Source organism: Musca autumnalis, unplaced genomic scaffold, assembly GCF_047663935.1.
Source record: "Musca autumnalis isolate F117 unplaced genomic scaffold, ASM4766393v1 scaffold_2, whole genome shotgun sequence".
Taxonomy (NCBI): domain Eukaryota; kingdom Metazoa; phylum Arthropoda; class Insecta; order Diptera; family Muscidae; genus Musca; species Musca autumnalis.
In genome coordinates, this window is record NW_027411755.1 from 185984608 (window position 1) to 186011469 (window position 26862).

Consider the following 26862-nt stretch of genomic DNA (forward strand, 5'->3'; position numbering starts at 1 on the left):
CTCAGGTTCAACAGAGAATTCATTCTTTTGACTGACAGAGACGACCAAATGGATCTTACCACAATGCATCCTCACAGAGTCTGCTCAGTAACATCCTCATTCCATTTTATGGTAAAGGCCCTGATGTAACAGTGTCCAGTGATGGTTCCCGTAATTACTCTAACTTCAGCTTTACTCAGGTTCAACAGAGAATTCATTCTTTTGACTGACAGAGACGACCAAATGGATCTTACCACAATGCACCATTATGCCATAATTCACTGGCCCTTTCGTCAGAGAACGTTTCAGTTCTTTGGAAAAAGTGACAAATGGGTGGTCTGATGGATTCAGCGATTGCTAGATCTGTAGACTGCGACTAGCTAATTCATCTGATCTTTAATTACCCATATAGTCGCGGTGTCCTGGTACCCAGCATAGCCGAAAGCCGTTATTTAGCGTTCCCAAGGCTGATCTACACTTAAGGACGACATCGGAATTGATGTTGCAGGATTTGATGGCTTTAAGAGCCGCTTGACTATCCACAAAGATAGTCACCGGTTCAAAGATTTCTGCATCCAAACTTTTTATCAATTCCGCTGCCTTCCAAATCGCGAAGATTTCAGCCTAGAAGACAATACAGTTGCTATCTAGCCTGTAAGCGTATTCAAGAGATAGCTCCAAACATTTTATCAATTCCGCTGCCTTCCAAATTTCGAAGATTTCAGCCTGGAAGACACTACAGTTGCTATCCAGCCTGTAAGCGTACTCAAGAGATAGCTTTTTACAGTAGACGCCAGCCCCCGTACCTTCCTCTATCTTGGAACCGACTGTATAGAAAACCAGACCGTCCAGAGGGGGGTTACTGGGGGTTTGCTTTCCTGCGGGCAAATGTGCCTAATCGAAATAATGGTTTTAGACCCCAAGTGTGTTTGGACGAAATCCGTTTCAGACAATTTGGAGTCGATTTAGCCATGACCGTCAGTTTGTCTGTCTGCCTGGCTGGTGTACACTATAACTCTCGAAAGAAGCAACCGATCGGGTCCAAAATTTGGCATTCGTAATAACGATAACTCTCGAACGGATGAACCAATTCGGTTCAAATTTTGGATTTCGTATATTTTGCCCAAACTTAATTTAAGTTCGAAGATGGTCCATATCGGTCCACTCCTTCCGTTACCTCCCCCACAAAAGTTCCAAAATATTCGGAAAATTTGTGCGCACGATAACTCCTAAAGAGAGTAACCGATTTGGTACATTCTTTTCACATCGCGAAATTTCTACCAGACTTAGTTAAGGTTTTACTATGGACCCTATCGGTCAACTCCTTCGGGTACCTCCCACACAAAATTTCGGAAAAGTGAAGTTTAAGACCTCCTCTCGAATCCTTTAGATTTTTGTTATAAAAACTTGAATTCGTTGCCCCCATTATGAAGGTGCATGTTTTTCAGGGGCATGTCCATACTTCATGAGAGAATGGCCGGAAAGCTGTTAACCCGCTATCATGTGTAGTGGATGAAGCGCACGATAATTCTCGAACGAAGCCACCGATCGGATCCAAAATTTGGCATTCGTAATATTTGTCCAAACTTACTTTAAGTTCGTAGATGGGTTATATCGGTCCACTCCTTCCGGTAGCTCCCCCATAAAAGTTCGAAAATGTTCGGATAACTCTCGAGGGAGTAACCGAATTGGTCATAACTTTGGATATCGTAATATTTCTACGAGACATAGATCAAGTTCGAATAGGACTATATCGGTCCACTCCTTCGGGTACCTCCCACACAAAATTTTGGATAAGTGCAGTTTAAGACCTTCTATCGAATCTTTAAATTTTTGTTGTAACAACTTGTATTCGCTTCCCCCAGTACGATGGTGCAAGTTTTTCAGGGGCAAGTCCATACATATGGCTCCATGTGTTGTGGATAGAGCGCGCGGTAACTCTCGAACGAATAAACCGATTCGATCCAAAAATTGCCAATCGTACTATTTTGCCCTAAGTTAAATCAAATTCCGAGATGGGCCTTATCGGTCCACCCTTTGGGTACCTCCCCCGCAAAAGTTCAAAACTTTTCGCTAAAATGGTGCGCACGATAACTCCCGAAGGTAGTATCTGATCTGGTCCATACTTTGGACATCGTAATATTTCCACGAGACATAGATCATATAGACTATATATGTCAACTCCTTTGGATACTCCCCACACCAAAATTCGGAAAAGTGTCGGTTAGGACCTCCTCTGGAATCGATTTGATTTTTCAAGCAACATGTTATACTCAAGGTCCCTATTACGATGGTACAAGTTTTTTTCAGTGGCAAGTCCATATTTCATGAGAAAATGGCCCGAAAATTGTAAAAAACCCCTACGGCCAGCATGTGTAGTTTCTGGTGCTCATGACAACTCCCGAACCGAATACTCCGTTGGTCCACACTTTGCATATCGTAATAGTTTTTCGAATATTAGATGAAATTCGAATATGGTGCTTATAGGTCCACTGTTTCCGGTAATGGTAGAATTGTGCTACTTATCTTTGAACTATAAATGAACTTCATCCAGTAATATAATATCCATTGCCGTTTTAGGTTCAATTGAACGATTCATTGAAATGAGCCACTGAATTGTGTCTGACAAAGCCGTTCTATTTAGTTCACTAAGATCGAACTAATGATCTAATAAAAGGTGATCAATGGAAAATATACGATTTTTTCAGCTCATTCTGGGATGCTCAGGAGAATTATTAGATGCTCAGAACAAATGTTAGTATTGTGTAGTTTATGATATGACTTGTTCAATTATACGATTCATTGAAAGGAGCCACAGGACTAGGTTCACGAAAACCGAATAAATAATCTATTGACAGATGAACGATTACAATCAAAACATATAAAACAATCCGGTAATCTATTGCCATTTACGAAAATAGCGAATTTCTCAACTGACTGCCCCTCAAACTTTTGCAGCAGGTCGGAGGCTCATCCCCGACAATAACATCACATTTTTCGAAGGTGGCAATATGTTCCGCTTGTCACATTTTCTAAGTATTTGGGCAATGAAAAACTTTGAACCCTTCTCCTACCTCAGTGAGTACAAAGAGAGTGGAATTGGGGGGAGAACTTGCCCCTCCCCCAAATGAGTTACAATATTCATATTTCGTCAAGTGCAATGGTGCACAGGAATAGAATGCTATTTTGGGTTTTTGTATGGGAAAGAGCGTTGTAGTTAACTTTTTCGTAAAGACGCGTGCATGACTGGCCTAGTGGACCCCGAAATGACTTTCTGTCCACGTTTGTGCCTAGACTCTTCAGAGATGCTCGTTGTAAATATTAATTTTTAGGAAAACAAATTTTCCGCAATTCTTTCATCTAGCCATTTCTTCGAGTGTAACACAAATTTGACTTCTTGACTAGACAATGTCGTTGGGGGATTCTCTGAAGCTAAGTTATGCAGCATGAAATTGTACTTAGACGTTTTGCATCATCTTTTCTATTTGAAAGCGTGTGTGTGTCGGCATATTTGGGCAACATTCAATTTTGTATGCATTCAAAACTACATCTAAAGCATCCACCTCATCTACAGCATTATCATCGTTCACGGAAGATTATATGCTAAAGTATTCTTTTGAGTTGAGTATTTCTCTGTTTGTTTTTTTCTTCTGCTACTATTTGTTACAATCAAAACATACAAGACAAATTCCCTAATGTCTTGTAACTCTGTCAACACCCGCACCCCTAACTGCCACCCAACCTCCCACCTTCAATAACAACATAAAAGAAATATTCAATTTTTTCTCTATTCAAAGTTTCTTTGGCAGCTGATAAATGTTTTTTTCTGTGTTTTTTTTTTTTACCGGAAATCAATTTTCCACCGACCAACTAATAAAGAAAAACAGGAAAAACCAATAGAAAAAAGTCATAATACATTGGGGGATTATGATGATGTGAAAACTTAAATGTGTAGTGTTTTGTAGTTTGAGCAATTGGGCTCCAGACAACAAATTTTGTTTTTGAGGGGCTACTAAATGTTGGGAAATTTGTTATAAGTGAAATATTATAAGGAGAATTACTACAAAAAAAGGAGAAAACTTAAGGAGCGATTACTGAAGACCGCAATAATGTTTAAGAACATAAAACAGATAACCTGCTCGTGGAATATTCGAACTTTTTATTTAGAAGGCGCATCTTCGAGATTCTTAGAAAAGTAACGCGTGACACGCCATGTTCTCTTGTTAATTTGACGTTAGTTATATTTTGAAATCTTATATAATTTCAGGCATCTATAAACATTTTCCAAGACAACTGGTTGCAATTACGAATTCTATGTGAGAAAGTCTTGGTCCACACTAGAGCGATTTCATTGAAAAAATTGCATAAAATTAGGCGTTCTTAGATCGAGTTTATCACTACAGCAATTTCATGACATTACTCTACCGTGAAATTCGACCTAGCGACGCATTAATTTTTTCAATGAAATCGCTCCAGTGTGGACCGCGACCAAAAGAGCTTCAATCAGAAAAATTTCCAATCAAAGTCTCAGTCTCAGTCTAAGAAAAGGTAGTATGAACCCCCCTAATGGAGACGACCGCTGTAAAGTTTTGAGAACCATGATCTGCAAAATTTCTTTTGAAATATCAGAACTTTTCATAGAGAAGTCGCAACTTCGAGGATTAACATATCTACCGAAATTCTTAAAAAAGTTACGCTTAATGCGTATTTCGAAACGCCACGTTCCCTCCGCTAATTTTATGTTTATTGTAGAGTGAAGTCCTATGTATTTTAAGGAATTCATCAGCATTCTCCAAGTCAATTGGTTACAATTTCGAATTTTGTGTGTCGCAGACAAACATTTGTTATTTTGGAAACATAGAGAAGGTTCCGGGGATTGGCATATCAAACCAGATACAGAAAAAGTAACGCGTGACACGTAGTTCGACACGTTAATTTGATGTGTATTATATTGTGAAATCCTATATAATTCGAGGGATTCATGAGCATTTGCCAAGTCAATTAGTTACAATTTTGAGTTCTGTGTACCCCAAGAAAAATTTGTCGAAAAGGCCCAGGTTTTGACGCCCGCCGCAAACCTTTTCACCGCCATGTTCTAACGTCCAAATATTGTTCCGATTTCGTTACGATGTCGATACGATTGGTTTGCTGGGGGTCCATGATTCTGCACATAATGACCCGACATCTCTAAAAAATTCTACGGGGACCAACTAAGGTGGCTGGGCTGATGATTCTCAGAATTATTGAATTGAAATTTAAAGGTTTGGTTCAAAAAGTTCCCGAATTATTTCATTTCGTGTCACTGCCACTGTCCACTCCATTCAGTGGTACATCAGAAGTAATTAAAGTTTGTTTTGACACTTTTTGTATACAAAAAACACTATTTTTTTCGTTTTTCTTGTTGCTGATGCAGAAAAAGAAACATCGATTTTTAGATTTGTTTTGGTTTTCCAAGTATTTTTTTTTTTGAAGCCATGAGTCACAAACTTGAATGAGATTTAGATAGAGGTAAAAAACCAACCACCAACATACCACTCATATGTATCTCCTCCATTGGTGGCGATTCCCCACATGAGAATAACTACCGCCGCACACTCGATCAGTCACTATTGTCCATAAACTTGTTGTTGTTTTTGCTGTTTCGCTACTTGTTGGGTAAATGATGAAAAGTTCGAACTGAAAACTGATTGAATTTATTTTTCTTAAGACAAAATCGTTTTGTTTATTATTAAGTCATACATTTTGTTGGGCTTGATTTTGTTTTTGTTTGGTTGCTGTTGTACAAACAACGTTGTTTTTATGTTTTACTTTGTGCTTCTTAGTTAGGTTTTCGTTTTGGTACGTTTCTGAAGAACTAATAACACAAGATTACAAATTTTGGACAAAAGTAATTTATATAAATTTTATAAAATATTAAACACAAAATACAAAACATAAAATATAAAACATAGAATATAAAATTAAAACATGAAATTTAAAATATAAAATACAAAATATAAAATTTAAAGTATAAAATATAACATTTAAAATATGATGTATAAAGTATAAAATATAAAATATATAATATTAAATATTAAATATTAAATATTAAATATTAAATATTAAATATTAAATATTAAATATTAAATATTAAATATTAAATATTAAATATTAAATATTAAATATTAAATATTAAATATTAAATATTAAATATTAAATATTAAATATTAAATATTAAATATTAAATATTAAATATTAAATATTAAATATTAAATATTAAATATTAAATATTAAATATTAAATATTAAATATTAAATATTAAATATTAAATATTAAATATTAAATATTAAATATTAAATATTAAATATTAAATATTAAATATTAAATATTAAATATTAAATATTAAATATTAAATATTAAATATTAAATATTAAATATTAAATATTAAATATTAAATATTAAATATTAAATATTAAATATTAAATATTAAATATTAAATATTAAATATTAAATATTAAATATTAAATATTAAATATTAAATATTAAATATTAAATATTAAATATTAAATATTAAATATTAAATATTAAATATTAAATATTAAATATTAAATATTAAATATTAAATATTAAATATTAAATATTAAATATTAAATATTAAATATTAAATATTAAATATTAAATATTAAATATTAAATATTAAATATTAAATATTAAATATTAAATATTAAATATTAAATATTAAATATTAAATATTAAATATTAAATATTAAATATTAAATATTAAATATTAAATATTAAATATTAAATATTAAATATTAAATATTAAATATTAAATATTAAATATTAAATATTAAATATTAAATATTAAATATTAAATATTAAATATTAAATATTAAATATTAAATATTAAATATTAAATATTAAATATTAAATATTAAATATTAAATATTAAATATTAAATATTAAATATTAAATATTAAATATTAAATATTAAATATTAAATGTAAAAAATAAAATATAAAATACTAAATACTAAATATTAAAATATTAAAATATAAAAAAATAAAAATATAAAAATATAAAAAAATAAAAATATAAAAATATAAAAATATAAAAATATAAAAATATAAAAATATGAAAATATAAAAATATAAAAATATAAAAATATAAAAATATAAAAATATAAAAATATAAAAACATAAAAACATAAAAACATAAAAATATAAAAATATAAAAACATAAAAACATAAAAATATAAAAATATAAAAATAGAAAAATATAAGAATATAAAAATATATAAATATAAAAATATAAAAATATAATAATATAAAAATACAAAAATACAAAAATATAAAAATTTAAAAATAATAAAATATAAAAATATAAAAATAAAAAAAAATATAAAAATATAAGTTTAAAAATATAAAAATATGGAAATATAAAATATATATTATAAAATATAAAGTATAAAATGTAAAATATAAAATGTAAAAAATAAAATATACAATATAAAATATACAGTAGAAAATATAAAATGTTAAATATAAAATACAAAATATAGAAATATTAAAATATGAAACTATTAAAAATAAAAATATAAAAATGTGAAAATATATAAATATAAAATTGTAAAAATATATAAATATTAAAGTATACAAATATAAAACAATAAAAGTATAATTTATATAATTTTTCGTCTTTAATATTATATTTTGGAATAATATCTTTTGATGAACTTCTTTGCTTTCCTTGCATAGTAGTGTAGACCAATATTTTTGTTTTGCTACATTAATTATTGAAATGCATTTCGACAAATACCAAAATATTTATTTTCTCATATAATTAATGTTCCGTCTTAAAAAGTGCTCAGCTAAGATTTTTTGTCTGTTCGTTGTTGTTTCTAAACATAATTCACTTGGCTTCCACATTGATTAAGTGAAACGATCAATTATGTGATTTTATTGGAGAGGAACGAACAACGAACAATGACACAGCATTGGAATGTTGGGAGTTTGGTTGCGGGTTCCTTTTCTTTGTCTTTTGATAATGAAATGTGGGTCAAAAATTCTAAAAGAAAAAACGTACATATTTTAAACTTTCAATAATTTGAAAGCTTGTAATTTCTATCAAAAAAAAAAAAAATAATAATAATAATAATAATATATAATTAAAAAATAATAATAATTTTCTTCATATTTATTTGAATAAAGTCCTCCTGGGATGCTAGGACCACAAACGATTTTTTTTTAATTTATTGTTCGAATATTTTTGTTAAAATTTTTATGTTATTTTATTTATATTTATTATATGTATATGGAATTAAATCCAATATGTTTTAGTTGTAGGTGGTTGTCTTAATCAACTATCCTACCCATGACGTGACACACCCTCCCAATCAACTGTTCCGTCATTACCTCGAAAACATACTACAATGAACGTTCACATTTTTCAATATTATGGTGCGTTAACATGGTAAAACAACAGCATATTTGTACGTCTGCCTCATATGTTGCAATGCAAAAAATGAATGAATGTCGACATCTTTCAAACGTGGCTTATACCGCAACGTTAAAAATTATCCAAGTACTCAACGTTCTGATGTTGTTTGACGTCTTAGACACAATAACCATACCATAATCTGCTGCTATTATTTCAAGGACGTACAACGTACATTATGAAAAAAAAAATTAACGAACTTCTATTGTTTAGCTAAGCTACAGCATAATAAGATGTTGTTTTCAAAGAACTTTTACAGTGGGTGTACAAATTAGGTATTCAATGCAATTTTATTATAAAAAAGAAGAAAATTGCTAAATTTATAAAACATTTGTTTAATAATTTTTGAACCACGAGCAACTTTTCAGTCACTGGGATCTAAAACTCAAAAGGTCAAATTGCTCAGTAGCTCAGTTCATTGGTTCATTGCTCAATGGTCATTCAATAGTTAATATATGCATTTGTGCAATTTCTTTGTCTACATTGGGTGCAATACTCAAAGGTTCATTGTTGCAGAAGCCATCATTGCAAAATCGAATGAACATATTTGACGCTCACCGTATAAAAATTTTTCACTGTCAACGTTGAACCTTATTATGAGCATCCTTCACAGAGGAGCATGGCAATGTCAACAAAATACACAGACAATATTTCCTAACATTCAATATTGAGCTCTAGTACAGCTATATCCTTCTTCATAATACATGTTAATAACCTAATATATATTTCATTCGTAAGCCTGTGAGCCGGTTTAATACCTAAAACACATGTTCAAATATATGTAGGTAAAACTAAACAACAAAACACCGCTACAAATTGCATTCCGGTTGTTGTTGTTGCTGATGGTGGTAACATGTGTTCCCGTCTATTTGCACTTTGCATTGTTTTTTGTGCTTTTAAAGACATGTACTTTGCTTAGCTGTTTTTTTTTCTCTAGCGCTACTTCTTTTGTCTCAAAATATTAGCTTCATTATACCGGAAATCCGATATTATACCTTACAATAATGATGACGTTGTTGAAAGAAAGAAAAAAAGTAGGCAGTAGTCGTACTACGATATGGTATTTTTATCACAATAAAAAAAAACTCACGTACTTTAATGGTGGTAAGACAGACAGTCTGTGTTTTAGTGATGTGTACTTTTATTGATATTGAAATGCGGAACTTTAATTTAAATGTATGAAGTAATATGACAGCAAAATTATAAATAAACAATAACATTATAATTTTTTTCTTTTTGTTTTTTTTATGTTTTGTGGGAAAATATCAAATGCAGTTGTGGAAAATCTCATGGTAAGCAAAAATGTAAATTGAAATAGTATGGGAAAGTATAGCAAGTTTTTTATTCAATACAAATATAGGAAATGTTAGCCACATTTAGAATAATATAACATATTAAATAAGAAATGCAAAATGTAATATGTAATATATAACATGTATAAAATATGAAATAAAATATAAAAAATAATATATAAAATATAAATTATTAAATATAAAATATAAAAGCTAAAAAATAAAATATTGAATTTAATAAATAAAATATTAAATTTAAATTATAAAATATACAATATAATTTATAAAATATACCCCCATTATTATAAGTCTTCTTTTATTTTGTTTGGATTTACCGAACAGATTTATAGCGTTCCGGTTAACTTACAGTTAAAAGTGATGATGGCATTTCAATTAGGAGCTTCTTTTCATTAACTTTCAATGTGAAAATTATATTTTAATGCCTCCAAATTAGTTTATTGTGCATTTTCAAATCCATCAGATAGTAAAAGAACACATGTAATAATGGCCCATAGAATATAAAGTATAATAAATAAAATATCAATAATAAAATAAATAAAATAAAATATTGAATATAACAAATAAAATATTAAATATAAAAACTAAAAAATAAAATATTAAATATAAAAACTAAAAAATAAAATATAAATTAATAAAAAATAAAAAAAAAATTTTTGAATATAAAAAATAAAATATAAAATATTAATTATAAAATATTAAATATACAATATAATTTATAAAATATAAAAAATAAAATATTAAATATAAAATTTAAAAAAAAAATATAGAATATAAAATATATAAAATGTGAAAAATAAAATATAAGATATAAATATAAAAGATAAGGTATAGAACATAAAATATAAAATATAAATTATAAAATGTTAAATATAAAATGTAAAAAATAAAGTATAAAATATAAAAAATAAAAATTAAAATATAAGATATAAAACATAAAATATATTATAAAATATAAAATATATTATAAAATATAAAATATAACATATAGAATATAAAATATAATATATAAAAAATAAAATATAAATTATAAAATATTAGTATAAAATATATAAAATATAAAAACTAAATATAAAATATAAAATATAAGCTATAAATTATAAAATATAATTTATAGAAAATAAGCAATAAAATATAAAAAATAAAAAATAAAATTAATAAATATAAAAAATAAATTATAAAATATAAAAAATAAAATATAAAATTTAATTTATAAAACTTAAACAATATAATATAAAATATAAAAAACAAAATATAAATTAAATTTAAAAATATAACATATAAATTATAAAATATAAAATGTACAAAATAAAATATAATATATAAAATATAGAATATAAAAAATAAAATATAAATAATAAAATATATTAAATATAAAATAAAAATATTAAATATAAAAAATAAAATATATAAAATAAAAAAATTTGAATATAAAATATAAAAAATAAAATATAAGATCTAAAATATTAAATATGAATTCTAAATTATAAAATATAAATTATAAAATATAATATATACAATATACATAAATTATAAAATATAGTATATAAAATATAAAAAACTAAATATAAAAAACTAAATATAAAAAATAAAATATAAAGTATAAATTATAAAAAATAAAATATAAATTATAAAATATAAATTATACAATATAATTTATAAAATATAAACAATAAAATATAAAAAATTAAATATAAAAAATAAAATATTAAATATAAAAAATAAGATATTAAATATAAAAAATTACAAAAAAATATAAAATATAATTTATAAAATATAAGCAATAAGATATATAATATAAAAAATAAAATATAAAAAATAAAATATAAAAAATAAAATATAAATTATAAAATGTAAAAAATAAAATATAAATTATAAAATATTGAATATAAAAAATAAAATATATATAATAAAATATATAAAATATAAAATAAAAAAAAATCAAATATAAAAAATAAAATATAAAAAAATAAATATAATTTATAAAATGAAAAAAAAATATATATAAAATATAAAATATAAAAAATAAAATATAATATACAAAATATTAAATAAAAATTAATAATTGTTAACCGGTTACCCGGTTTTTCGTTAAAAACCGAAGCCGGTTTTCATCAAAATCGTCATTTTCGGTTAACCGAAAAAACCGGGTATTTGTGTCGGTTAACCGGTTTTTTAAAAATAGTAATATTTTCAATATTTCATTACAATTTTACTCTTGAAAGTAAAATAAACTCAAATAACATAAAATACCGCAAATTTCTAGATGCCAAATGTGTTTAAAAGTGAAAAGTATTTTGAGTAAAATGGTCTTAAAGCAGCTTTCGGTAGTTTATTTTTGTTGCATACTTCAGGGAGCTTTAATGGTGTGAGTGGATAGAAGCTCTCTCTGAGGGCACTAGTATTGCTTTTTGACGTACAGTGTCCTAAAAATTAAATAATATGCAGAGAGTATTGTTGTAATTACAGTTTAAAACGAATATTTAGTCCAATATTTTCATTATTCAAAGAACGAGTTTCTTATGACGTCTATGATTGTCCTAATTAGGCAAAACCTGCACATATAGTCGAAAGAAAAAAGTCCCTTCTTTAGACTAAAAATATGAATTTTCAAAGAAAAGTCATCCATTTATCAAGAAGGTGCTTTATAACATATTAATTTTCGTCCTCAAGATCTATGTTATAGAGAAGTTTGACTGTAATTAACACGATCTTTAGCCGAATGCCAGGTTATAAATAAAATGTAATGATAATAAAATGTATGTTTGATTTAGACATTTCACAATAATATGAAGCTTACAAAGCAAGACGACGTAAATTGTAAATTTAGTTCTTTTGGTACATATTTTTATATTAGTAACAGTTTATACTATTCTTAAAGCACAATCAATCAATTCAATCTTAATATTGATGTCCCAATTTCAAGGTTGAATGTCAGATATCATGGATTTGATGAGATAATTATATAACAAAGTCGTTAATTTTCCCTTTTCCGCCAATTTTTAATCAAATTTTTATGAAATATAAGCAATTTTATAGAAAACAGTTTTGTTTCAAAAAACCGGTTTTTTGGACACACTATTCCACAAACATACCAGATGGGACAAGGGAGACTTCTCTCATATCAATGAGTGCACCCCGATTCACATTAGCTCAATGATATGGTGGGACCTACTGTTTAACGCCGAGTCCGAACGGAGTATCTTAAGACACCACTTGTAGAGAAGTTTTACATGGCTGAAATACTTAGCAATTGTCACCAACATTTCTGAGGGGTATTTTGCCACAGTTGAAAATTTTTTATGTTTCCTGGTCGGGGAATTGATCCCACGACCATCATTGTGCAAGGCGGGTGTGCATACCATTGTACCACGGTGGCACCCATACAATATAAATTATAAAATATAAATTATAAAATAAAGTATTTTATATACTTAAAAAATAAAATATTAAATATAAAATATAAATTATAAAATCAAAAATGTAAATTATAAAATATAAAATTTAAGATATAACAAATAAAAAACAAAAAAATAAAATATGAAATATAAAATATAAAATATAAAAAATGAAATATAAAATATAAAGTACAAGTAAAATATGCAATATTACAAAAATAATATCCACCCTAATGTCTATAAACCTATTTGAAAAAAAAATGTTTTCTATTCGTTTTAGAAATTTGTCTCATTTTGTGGGTGTGTTGTTGTGTGGTGGTGCTGTGTGAGTCTGTAATCTCTTTTTCATTCTATCCGACATCCAAATACAATTTACAATTCAATCTTTGAACTTTTGACACTTGAATTGTTGGGGGAAATGAATAACAAACGGTCACTTTGCGTGTGTGAGTGTGTTTGTTTGATGTTGGCCCCTCATTTCAGCACTTGTATGACACAATATAATCTATTGGCCGTTCGGTTGGTCCTCTAAATCAACAATGTCTGAATGATAAGAAGGAACATAATATTGATGATTGTTTGTTATTTTTTCCGAGGGGGAAGAGTTTTTCTACTTCTATTCAATGTTTTTCTTTGACTTCAACTTCCAGACAAACAATTAATTGATAGCATTAGAGAGAGAACACAAATTTATTTGCTGGCCAGAAGCAGCAGCAGCTTGCACGATTGCCATGGGATTTAAATCCATTGAAGCATTAATTTTTTCACTTTCTGTATTCCATTTTTTTTTTGTTCATTTGGAAAGTGTGTTTTTTTCAACAATTGTGATGAATGCAAGGGCGTGTGCACAAGAAAAACAAATTCTTATAAGTGGTCTTTTTTTAAATAAATGAATGAGGTGGGCAATAAATCATGATGTTGTTGTTATTCTTTTCTATGTATGTTTGTAACATGAGATGTGAGTTTTTTTGTATTTTATGGTGACAGAATATGTCTTGTTTTTCTAATAAAATACGTCACTGTAGAATATGTGCGAAGAAAATTGGACCTATTTATCAAAATAATCTGATAGTCAGGAGGGGCTGTAACATAATTACAAGAAAATATTTATACTGGACACAAAATTAATTTTTTAGGCAACTTGATATTGACCGTTTGGTAAGACCCAGAACTTTGACATTTGTTGTGAGGGTCATTCTAGGGTCTGAAAGGAGGAGGCTTATAAATACAAAAATCTTTATAAAGTATATATAAAAAATAAAATACAAAGATATAAAAAAGTAAAATATAAATATAGAAGTATAAAATATAATATATAGTGTATACATATGTTCAATTTTATGTTTTATATTTTCCAATTTGTATTTTGTATTTTATATTTTACAATTTGTATTTCGTATTTTCTATCTCATATTTTATATTTTACACTTTATTTTTAGATTCACTTTGGCAGTTTTGTTGAGATGTATGTTTTACTTACTATTTGTTGTAGTCAAGCTTAATCTCATATTTGTTGTCTTCAAATTTAAAAAACAACAAGTTTAAAGTTGGGTGTAGTTAAATTGATTACTTTTGGAGAATACTAGTTTCGTCCAACGCCACTTGGACTCATCAGGTCTCTTAGTTCTTTGTATTGAAACAAAGAACCCTTCCCCAATTTTATGACGACTCGACTTTAAACTTGTTGTTTTTTAAATTTGAAGACAACAAATATGAGATTAAGCTTGACTACAACAAATAGTAAGTAAAACATACATCTCAACAAAACTGCCAAAGTGAATCTAAAAATAGACACAGAGCACCGTGGACGATTGGTTGTTGTTATTTTTCGACAACTATCAAAATAGTTATGTGCATTCTCTGCAATGTGGAGACACATGACAGTGGAGTAGTTAATTTGGTTTACATATGCGGCTACGAGAGTTTTTAGGTGTTTTCGGTTGAATTCGCATTGAAACGAATTCATCAGTCACACTTATTCTTGACCTCGAGTCGTCATAAAATTGGGGAAGGGTTCTTGGTTTCAATACAAAGAACTAAGAGAACTGATGAGTCCAAGTGGCGTTGGACGAAACTAGTATTCTCTGCCATCCCCAAAAGTAATCAATTTAACTACACCCCACTTTAAACTTGTTGTTTTTTAAATTTGAAGACAACAAATATGAGATTAAGCTTGACTACAACAAATAGTAAGTTTTACACTCTATAATTTATATTTTATACTTTATATTTTATATTTTATATTTTATATTTTATATTTTATATTTTATATTTTATATTTTATATTTTATATTTTATATTTTATATTTTATATTTTATATTTTATATTTTATATTTTATATTTTATATTTTATATTTTATATTTTATATTTTATATTTTATATTTTATATTTTATATTTTATATTTTATATTTTATATTTTATATTTTATATTTTATATTTTATATTTTATATTTTATATTTTATATTTTATATTTTATATTTTATATTTTATATTTTATATTTTATATTTTATATTTTATATTTTATATTTTATATTTTATATTTTATATTTTATATTTTATATTTTATATTTTATATTTTATATTTTATATTTTATATTTTATATTTTATATTTTATATTTTATATTTTATATTTTATATTTTATATTTTATATTTTATATTTTATATTTTATATTTTATATTTTATATTTTATATTTTATATTTTATATTTTATATTTTATATTTTATATTTTATATTTTATATTTTATATTTTATATTTTATATTTTATATTTTATATTTTATATTTTATATTTTATATTTTATATTTTATATTTTATATTTTATATTTTATATTTTATATTTTATATTTTATATTTTATATTTTATATTTTATATTTTATATTTTATATTTTATATTTTATATTTTATATTTTATATTTTATATTTTATATTTTATATTTTATATTTTATATTTTATATTTTATATTTTATATTTTATATTTTATATTTTATATTTTATATTTTATATTTTATATTTTATATTTTATATTTTATATTTTATATTTTATATTTTATATTTTATATTTTATATTTTATATTTTATATTTTATATTTTATATTTTATATTTTATATTTTATATTTTATATTTTATATTTTATATTTTATATTTTATATTTTATATTTTATATTTTATATTTTATATTTTATATTTTATATTTTATATTTTATATTTTATATTTTATATTTTATATTTTATATTTTATATTTTATATTTTATATTTTATATTTTATATTTTATATTTTATATTTTATATTTTATATTTTATATTTTATATTTTATATTTTATATTTTATATTTTATATTTTATATTTTATATTTTATATTTTATATTTTATATTTTATATTTTATATTTTATATTTTATATTTTATATTTTATATTTTATATTTTATATTTTATATTTTATATTTTATATTTTATATTTTATATTTTATATTTTATATTTTATATTTTATATTTTATATTTTATATTTTATATTTTATATTTTATATTTTATATTTTATATTTTATATTTTATATTTTATATTTTATATTTTATATTTTATATTTTATATTTTATATTTTATATTTTATATTTTATATTTTATATTTTATATTTTATATTTTATATTTTATATTTTATATTTTATATTTTATATTTTATATTTTATATTTTATATTTTATATTTTATATTTTATATTTTATATTTTATATTTTATATTTTATATTTTATATTTTATATTTTATATTTTATATTTTATATTTTATATTTTATATTTTATATTTTATATTTTATATTTTATATTTTATATTTTATATTTTATATTTTATATTTTATATTTTATATTTTATATTTTATATTTTATATTTTATATTTTATATTTTATATTTTATATTTTATATTTTATATTTTATATTTTATATTTTATATTTTATATTTTATATTTTATATTTTATATTTTATATTTTATATTTTATATTTTATATTTTATATTTTATATTTTATATTTTATATTTTATATTTTATATTTTATATTTTATATTTTATATTTTATATTTTATATTTTATATTTTATATTTTATATTTTATATTTTATATTTTATATTTTATATTTTATATTTTATATTTTATATTTTATATTTTATATTTTATATTTTATATTTTATATTTTATATTTTATATTTTATATTTTATATTTTATATTTTATATTTTATATTTTATATTTTATATTTTATATTTTATATTTTATATTTTATATTTTATATTTTATATTTTATATTTTATATTTTATATTTTATATTTTATATTTTATATTTTATATTTTATATTTTATATTTTATATTTTATATTTTATATTTTATATTTTATATTTTATATTTTATATTTTATATTTTATATTTTATATTTTATATTTTATATTTTATATTTTATATTTTATATTTTATATTTTATATTTTATATTTTATATTTTATATTTTATATTTTATATTTTATATTTTATATTTTATATTTTATATTTTATATTTTATATTTTATATTTTATATTTTATATTTTATATTTTATATTTTATATTTTATATTTTATATTTTATATTTTATATTTTATATTTTATATTTTATATTTTATATTTTATATTTTATATTTTATATTTTATATTTTATATTTTATATTTTATATTTTATATTTTATATTTTATATTTTATATTTTATATTTTATATTTTATATTTTATATTTTATATTTTATATTTTATATTTTATATTTTATATTTTATATTTTATATTTTATATTTTATATTTTATATTTTATATTTTATATTTTATATTTTATATTTTATATTTTATATTTTATATTTTATATTTTATATTTTATATTTTATATTTTATATTTTATATTTTATATTTTATATTTTATATTTTATATTTTATATTTTATATTTTATATTTTATATTTTATATTTTATATTTTATATTTTATATTTTATATTTTATATTTTATATTTTATATTTTATATTTTATATTTTATATTTTATATTTTATATTTTATATTTTATATTTTATATTTTATATTTTATATTTTATATTTTATATTTTATATTTTATATTTTATATTTTATATTTTATATTTTATATTTTATATTTTATATTTTATATTTTATATTTTATATTTTATATTTTATATTTTATATTTTATATTTTATATTTTATATTTTATATTTTATATTTTATATTTTATATTTTATATTTTATATTTTATATTTTATATTTTATATTTTATATTTTATATTTTATATTTTATATTTTATATTTTATATTTTATATTTTATATTTTATATTTTATATTTTATATTTTATATTTTATATTTTATATTTTATATTTTATATTTTATATTTTATATTTTATATTTTATATTTTATATTTTATATTTTATATTTTATATTTTATATTTTATATTTTATATTTTATATTTTATATTTTATATTTTATATTTTATATTTTATATTTTATATTTTATATTTTATATTTTATATTTTATATTTTATATTTTATATTTTATATTTTATATTTTATATTTTATATTTTATATTTTATATTTTATATTTTATATTTTATATTTTATATTTTATATTTTATATTTTATATTTTATATTTTATATTTTATATTTTATATTTTATATTTTATATTTTATATTTTATATTTTATATTTTATATTTTATATTTTATATTTTATATTTTATATTTTATATTTTATATTTTATATTTTATATTTTATATTTTATATTTTATATTTTATATTTTATATTTTATATTTTATATTTTATATTTTATATTTTATATTTTATATTTTATATTTTATATTTTATATTTTATATTTTATATTTTATATTTTATATTTTATATTTTATATTTTATATTTTATATTTTATATTTTATATTTTATATTTTATATTTTATATTTTATATTTTATATTTTATATTTTATATTTTATATTTTATATTTTATATTTTATATTTTATATTTTATATTTTATATTTTATATTTTATATTTTATATTTTATATTTTATATTTTATATTTTATATTTTATATTTTATATTTTATATTTTATATTTTATATTTTATATTTTATATTTTATATTTTATATTTTATATTTTATATTTTATATTTTATATTTTATATTTTATATTTTATATTTTATATTTTATATTTTATATTTTATATTTTATATTTTATATTTTATATTTTATATTTTATATTTTATATTTTATATTTTATATTTTATATTTTATATTTTATATTTTATATTTTATATTTTATATTTTATATTTTATATTTTATATTTTATATTTTATATTTTATATTTTATATTTTATATTTTATATTTTATATTTTATATTTTATATTTTATATTTTATATTTTATATTTTATATTTTATATTTTATATTTTATATTTTATATTTTATATTTTATATTTTATATTTTATATTTTATATTTTATATTTTATATTTTATATTTTATATTTTATATTTTATATTTTATATTTTATATTTTATATTTTATATTTTATATTTTATATTTTATATTTTATATTTTATATTTTATATTTTATATTTTATATTTTATATTTTATATTTTATATTTTATATTTTATATTTTATATTTTATATTTTATATTTTATATTTTATATTTTATATTTTATATTTTATATTTTATATTTTATATTTTATATTTTATATTTTATATTTTATATTTTATATTTTATATTTTATATTTTATATTTTATATTTTATATTTTATATTTTATATTTTATATTTTATATTTTATATTTTATATTTTATATTTTATATTTTATATTTTATATTTTATATTTTATATTTTATATTTTATATTTTATATTTTATATTTTATATTTTATATTTTATATTTTATATTTTATATTTTATATTTTATATTTTATATTTTATATTTTATATTTTATATTTTATATTTTATATTTTATATTTTATATTTTATATTTTATATTTTATATTTTATATTTTATATTTTATATTTTATATTTTATATTTTATATTTTATATTTTATATTTTATATTTTATATTTTATATTTTATATTTTATATTTTATATTTTATATTTTATATTTTATATTTTATATTTTATATTTTATATTTTATATTTTATATTTTATATTTTATATTTTATATTTTATATTTTATATTTTATATTTTATATTTTATATTTTATATTTTATATTTTATATTTTATATGTTATGTTATATTTTAAAGTTTATATTGGAAGACTTCTCCGATAGTCCAAAATTGTTTTTACTCAAACATTTTTAAACAAAAACTTATTTTCTAATGGAGGTTAAAGCACCACTGGCCTCTGTTAATGCTTTTAGTTATATTTATTCTATATAAATATTTTAATTAATTGGATCTTTCTTCTCTTTGTTTAATTTGAAATTTAAATTAAATTTTCCATGAATTCACACTTGTTGTTAAACTTTTTTCTCTCTGTCACAGTGAAAGCTACAACTTTTTCCAAATGTACAGAAGAAAAACATTTTTTGTATACAAATTGTCAATCACCATTCGAATGATTGAAAAGAAAACAAGAAAATCTTGGCAGATTTACAAGAATGTTTGTTATTGTTTTGGTTTTAAAAAAGAAACTGTCTATGGTGAAATTCTTCGATGCACTTTGAATGCGTGTGTGTGATTTTTTGTCTAAATTAGCTTGGCAGGCAAGCAGGCGACGATAAGTGAGTATCATTAACATTTCAAATTCCGTTCAATGTTAGTTCGTCGAAGGTATTATCATTTGCTGTGTGATTAGTTGGAAATTCAAGTTCAGTGTTGACTGCATACATTGTTTTGTAATGAAATAAGCCCCCATAGAATGTCAGAAGCTTTTCTCTTCGGCATTATTTTAGGGATTATTTTTCTTATAGGGCATTCACACTTTTACACTAGTGCAAGATTTAATCGGTTATTAACATATAATATCATTGCTTCGGATTGCCGCTATCCCATAATATCTTAAAGTAAAAACATCTCAATTTTCAATGCAATAATCGGTTTATAATTTTGAAAATGTTTCAAATATCATTCAGATTTATGTTTAGTAATGTTTTGACTTATTTTTCCGCATTATTTTACGAAAGGACAATATTGTCAAGTGCATCACATAGAAGAGGGTGAAATATACATATATACAGTATGGTCTCAATTTTGTATCCCACAATAGTCAAGTGTTTCAAAATCCAAACAAATGGTAAACAGAGACTGTAAAGAATATTTGAGGGAATAAAGACACCATCAGACCACAATATGTGGATATTTAAAGAAATATTATTTCAGACACACAACAGGCCACGAAACTTGGATTTTTTAAACAAATATTTTTTCAGACACACAACAGACCACAAAACTTGGATTTTCAAAGAAATATTTTTTCAGAAACACAACAGACCACAAAACGTGGATATTTAAAGAAATATTTTTTTCAGACACACAACAGACCACGAAAAGTGTGTTTTTAAAGAAATATTTTTTCAGACACACAATAGATCACAAAATGTGGATATTTAAAGATATATTTTTCAGACACACAACAGACCACAAAAAGTGGAAAAAAATTTAGACACACAACAGACCACAAAACGTGGGTTTTTACAAAAAAAATATTTTTTAGACACACAACAGACCACAAAAGGTGGATTTTTTTTAAAAAAAAATATTTTTTAGACACACAACAGACCACAAACGGTGGATTTTTTAAAAAAAAATATTTTTTAGACACACAACAGACCACAAAACGTGGATTTTTTAAAAAAATATTTTTTAGACACACAACAGACCACAAAACTTGGATTTTTTAAAAAAAATATTTAGACACAGTACAGACCACAAAACGTGGATATTTAAAGAAAGGAGAAAATATTCTTAAGGAGAAAATATTCTTTAGAAATCCATGTTTAGGAAGCTCAACGTTGTCTTGAAAATATTCATTAGAAATCCACCCTTAGGATGCTCAAATTTGTCTTAAAAATATTTTTATAAATCCACGCTTAGGAAGCTCAACTTTGTCTTGAAAATATTCTTTAGAAATCGAGGCCTAGGAAGCTCAATTTTGTCTTGAAAATATTCTTCGGAAATCCACGCTTAAGGAGAAAATATTCTTTAGAAATCTACCCTTAGGAAGCTCAACTTTGTCTTGAAAATATTCTTCAGAAATCCACGCTTAAGAAGAAAATATTCATTAGAAATCCACCCATAGGATGCTCAACTTTGTCTTGACAATATTCTTTAGAAATCCACTTTAGGAAGCTCAACTTTGTCTTGAAAATATTCTTTAGAAATCCTCGTCTAGGAAGCTCAACTTTGTCTTGAAAATATTCTTCCGAAATCCACGCTTAAGGAGAAAATGTTCTTTAGAAATCCACCCTTAGGAAGCTCAACTTTGTCTTGAAAATATTCTTTTTCAGACACACAACAGACCACAAAACGTGGATATTTCCACGCTTATAGAGAAAATATTCAGTAGAAATGCACCCTTAGGATGCTCAACTTTGTCTTAAAAATATTCATTAAAAATGCACCCTTAGGATGCTCAACTTTGTCTTGAAAATATTCTTTAGAAATCCACGCTTAAGAAGCTCAACTTTGTCTTAAAAATATTCTTTAGAAATCCACATTTAAGGAGCTCAACTTTGTCTTCAAAATATTCTTTAGAAATCCACGCTTAGGAAGCTCAAATTTGTCTTGAAAATATTCTTTAGACATCAACGCTTACGATGCTTAACTTTGTCTTGAAAATATTCTTTAGAAATCCAAGCCTAAGAAGCTCAACTTTGTCTTGAAAATATTCTTTAGAAATCCACGCTTAGGAAGCTCAACTTTGTCTTGAAAATATTTATTAGAAATGCACCCTTAGGATGCTCAACTTTGTCTTGAAAATATTCTTTAGAAATGGACCCTTAGGATGCTCAACTTTGTCTTGAAAATATTCTTAAGAAATCTTCACTTAATTAGCTCAGCTTTGCCTTGAAAATATTCGTAATATATCCTCGTTTAAGAAGCTCAGCTTGGTCTTGAAAATATTTTAAGAAATCCACGCTTAGGAAGCTCAGCTTCGCCTTGCAAATATTTTGAAGAAATCGGCACTTAGGAAGCTCAGTGCTAAACTTTAGTCCTAGAAATTGAAGAAATTAATATTGAATTTTCGCCATCTATATTTCAAATGTAGCATTTATGGTGGTTGACTTGGCTTAATTGAATTGACATAGTATGCTTTTAGGCGAAATACAGAAAATATATCAGGTGTAGCCTTAATAACGGAATCTTCTATAAACAATAGGTCAATGAAGACTTAAGACGTAAATATTAAATGTTTAGACTAAGTCTAATATTTCTATGTCTTTTGCCATTGTGAAACCCACGAACGTTGCGGTTTCCCTTACTGAAAAGTCTCTTAAATTGGGAATGTACTGTATTTGTTTATACTCTCCATTCATTTTGAAGTTTCAAATGACACTTTATGACCACAAACACTTGGCAAACAAAATAAAAACATTATTACTATGAGACATAGCACACTTTAACTTTTAAAAGAAGTCCTAAAAAGGGTGACTTTTTTGCTTCTTTAAGTGTTTATATGAAAAGGAACGAACGACTTAACAAAGGAGAGCGATAAAAGAAAATATTCTTCTAAAATTTTTGCAAGGGCAACGAAATCTTTTTCCATTTTCTTTCTCCATTCAACTTTTTCTTTTACAATATTTCAACATAACTTTTTGTTAAAGACGTCATTTATCGTATGGTGGGTGGGTGGTAAGTGCGGTCAAAACAAGTTCATTTTTTGTTGTGCTGTTGCGGTGGGAGTGAGTCATATGCTGGGAGGGTGTGCGGAGCTGGCTAAATGGTGGCCTTAACTGTTCCTACCATGAGGATTAAAGTATTTAACTTCCTATAAGTGTTGTGTGTTAACCTAAACAAAAATGAACAAATGGTAATGGTGTTTATTACCATCCACTTTTTAGTAGTTTTTTTTTTTTTGTTTTGAATGACATAGCCGCCAAACCCAAGGGAAGCTCCACCAAATCATTTCATTTACATACAAAATGAGTTTTAGTTTTAATTTGGAATATAAATTGGTCGTTAAAATAAAGATAATTTTCATTAACTTTTTGTTTTTATTAAATAATTACACGCCACCACTTTTTTTGCTACTAAAATATAGGAATTTGAGGTGTATATTAAAAAGACAATAGGTTGGTTCATTGTTATATTAGTCAATTTTGTGTTCTGACGTTTGTTCCTTTCCTGATCATATTGTGCATAAAGGTGAGACATAATGCAAAGTTTTTGAAAATTCGTTCTAGAAGCCTACGAAATCTAAAAAGGCAATGGATGATTCACCTATACCATTTTTACTTCATATTATTTTTTATTAGATGAGGAAGGTGTATTGATGAACATTCATTTATGTGGAATATTAACATTACATTATTCTTAAGAAAGCCAAGCTCAGGAAGCTCAACTTTGTCTTGATAATATTCTTTAGAAATCCACACTTAGAAAGCTCAACTTTGTCTTGAAAATATTCTGTAAAAATCCACGCTCAACTTCGTCTTGAAAATATTCATTAAAAATCCACGCTTAGGAAGCTCAACGTTGTCTTGAAAATATTCATTAAAAATCCACGCTTAGGAAGCTCAACGTTGTCTTGAAAATATTCATTAAAAATCCACGCTTAGGAAGCTCAACGTTGTCTTGAAAATATTCATTAAAAATCCACGCTTAGGAAGCTCAACGTTGTCTTGAAAATATTCATTAAAAATCCACGCTTAGGAAGCTCAACGTTGTCTTGAAAATATTCATTAAAAATCCACGCTTAGGAAGCTCAACGTTGTCTTGAAAATATTCACTAAAAACCACGCTTAGGAAGCTCAACGTTGTCTTGAAAATTTTCATTAAAAATCCACGCTTACGAAGCTCAACGTTGTCTTGAAAATATTCATTAAAAATCCACGCTTAGGAAGCTCAACGTTGTCTTGAAAATTTTCATTAAAAATCCACGCTTAGGAAGCTCAACGTTGTCTTGAATATTTTCATTAAAAATCCACGCTTAGGAAGCTCAACGTTGTCTTGAAAATATTCATTAAAAATTCACGCTTAGGAGCTCAAGTTGTCTTGAAAATATTCATTAAAAATCCACGCTTAGGAAGCTCAACGTTGTCTTGAAAATATTCTTTAAAAATCCACGCTTAGGAAGCTTAACGTTGTCTTGAAAATATTCTTTAAAAATCCACGCTTAGGAAGCTTAACTTTGTCTTGAAAATATTCTTTAAAAATCCACGCTTAGGAAGCTCAACTTTGTCTTGAAAATATTCTTTAAAAATTTACGTTTAGAAAGCCAAACTTTGTCTTGAACATATTCTTTAGAAATACACGCATAGGAAGCTCAACTTTGTCTTGATAATATTCTTTAGAAATTCACGCTTAGGAAGCTCAACGTTGTCTTGAAAATATTCTTTAAAAATCCACGTTTAGGAAGCTCAACGTTGTCTTGAAAATATTCATTAAAAATTCACGCTTAGGAGCTCAAGTTGTCTTGAAAATATTCATTAAAAATCCACGCTTAGGAAGCTCAACGTTGTCTTGAAAATATTCTTTAAAAATCCACGCTTAGGAAGCTTAACGTTGTCTTGAAAATATTCTTTAAAAATCCACGCTTAGGAAGCTTAACTTTGTCTTGAAAATATTCTTTAAAAATCCACGCTTAGGAAGCTCAACTTTGTCTTGAAAATATTCTTTAAAAATTTACGTTTAGAAAGCCAAACTTTGTCTTGAACATATTCTTTAGAAATACACGCATAGGAAGCTCAACTTTGTCTTGATAATATTCTTTAGAAATTCACGCTTAGGAAGCTCAACGTTGTCTTGAAAATATTCTTTAAAAATCCACGTTTAGGAAGCTCAACGTTGTCTTGAAAATATTCATTAAAAATCCACGCTTAGGAAGCTCAACTTTGTCTTGAAAATATTCTTTAAAAATTAACGCTTAGGAAGCTCAACTTTGTCTTGAAAATATTCTTTAGTAGTCCACGCTTAGAAAGCTCAACTTTGTCTTGAAAATATTCTTTAAAAATTAACGCTTAGGAAGCTCAACTTTGTCTTGAAAATATTCTTTAGAAATCCACGCTTAGGAAGCTCAACTTTGTCTTGAAAATATTCTTTAGAAATCCACGCTTAGGAAGCTCAACTTTGTCTTGAAAATATTCTTTAGAAATCCACGCTTAGGAAGCTCAACTTTGTCCTGAAAATATTCTTTAGAAATCCACGCTTAGAAGGCTCAACTCTGTCTTAAAAATATTCTTTAGAAATCTAAGCTTAGGAAGTTCAACTTTGTCTTGAAAATATTCTTTAGAAATCCACGCTTAGGAAGCTCAACTTTGTCTTGAAAATATTCTTTAGAAATCAACGCTTAGGAAGCTCAACTTTGTCTTGAAAATATTCTTCATGAATACACGCTTAGGGAGCTCATCTTTGAAATTAATCTTTAGAAATACACGCTTAGGAAACTCAACTTTGTCTTGAAAATATTCTTTAAAATTCCACGCTTAGGAAGCTGAACTTTGCCTTGAAAACATTCTTT

General features: G+C 23.1%; 1 protein-coding gene across 4 annotated transcripts in view; it reads left to right on the forward strand.

The window, feature by feature from the left end:
• dock (SH2/SH3 adaptor protein dock) overlaps nucleotides 1-26862 on the forward strand; it is a 92638-nt gene that overhangs the window by 31136 nt on the left and 34640 nt on the right. For 2 of the 4 annotated variants that reach the window (XM_073970374.1, XM_073970378.1), the window contains exon 2: nucleotides 9730-9746. The exons of the other annotated variants lie outside the window; for them this stretch is intronic. The gene's annotated coding sequence lies outside the window, so the exon portion shown is untranslated. The remainder of the gene's footprint in view (nucleotides 1-9729; nucleotides 9747-26862) is intronic. 4 annotated transcript variants of the gene reach the window in all.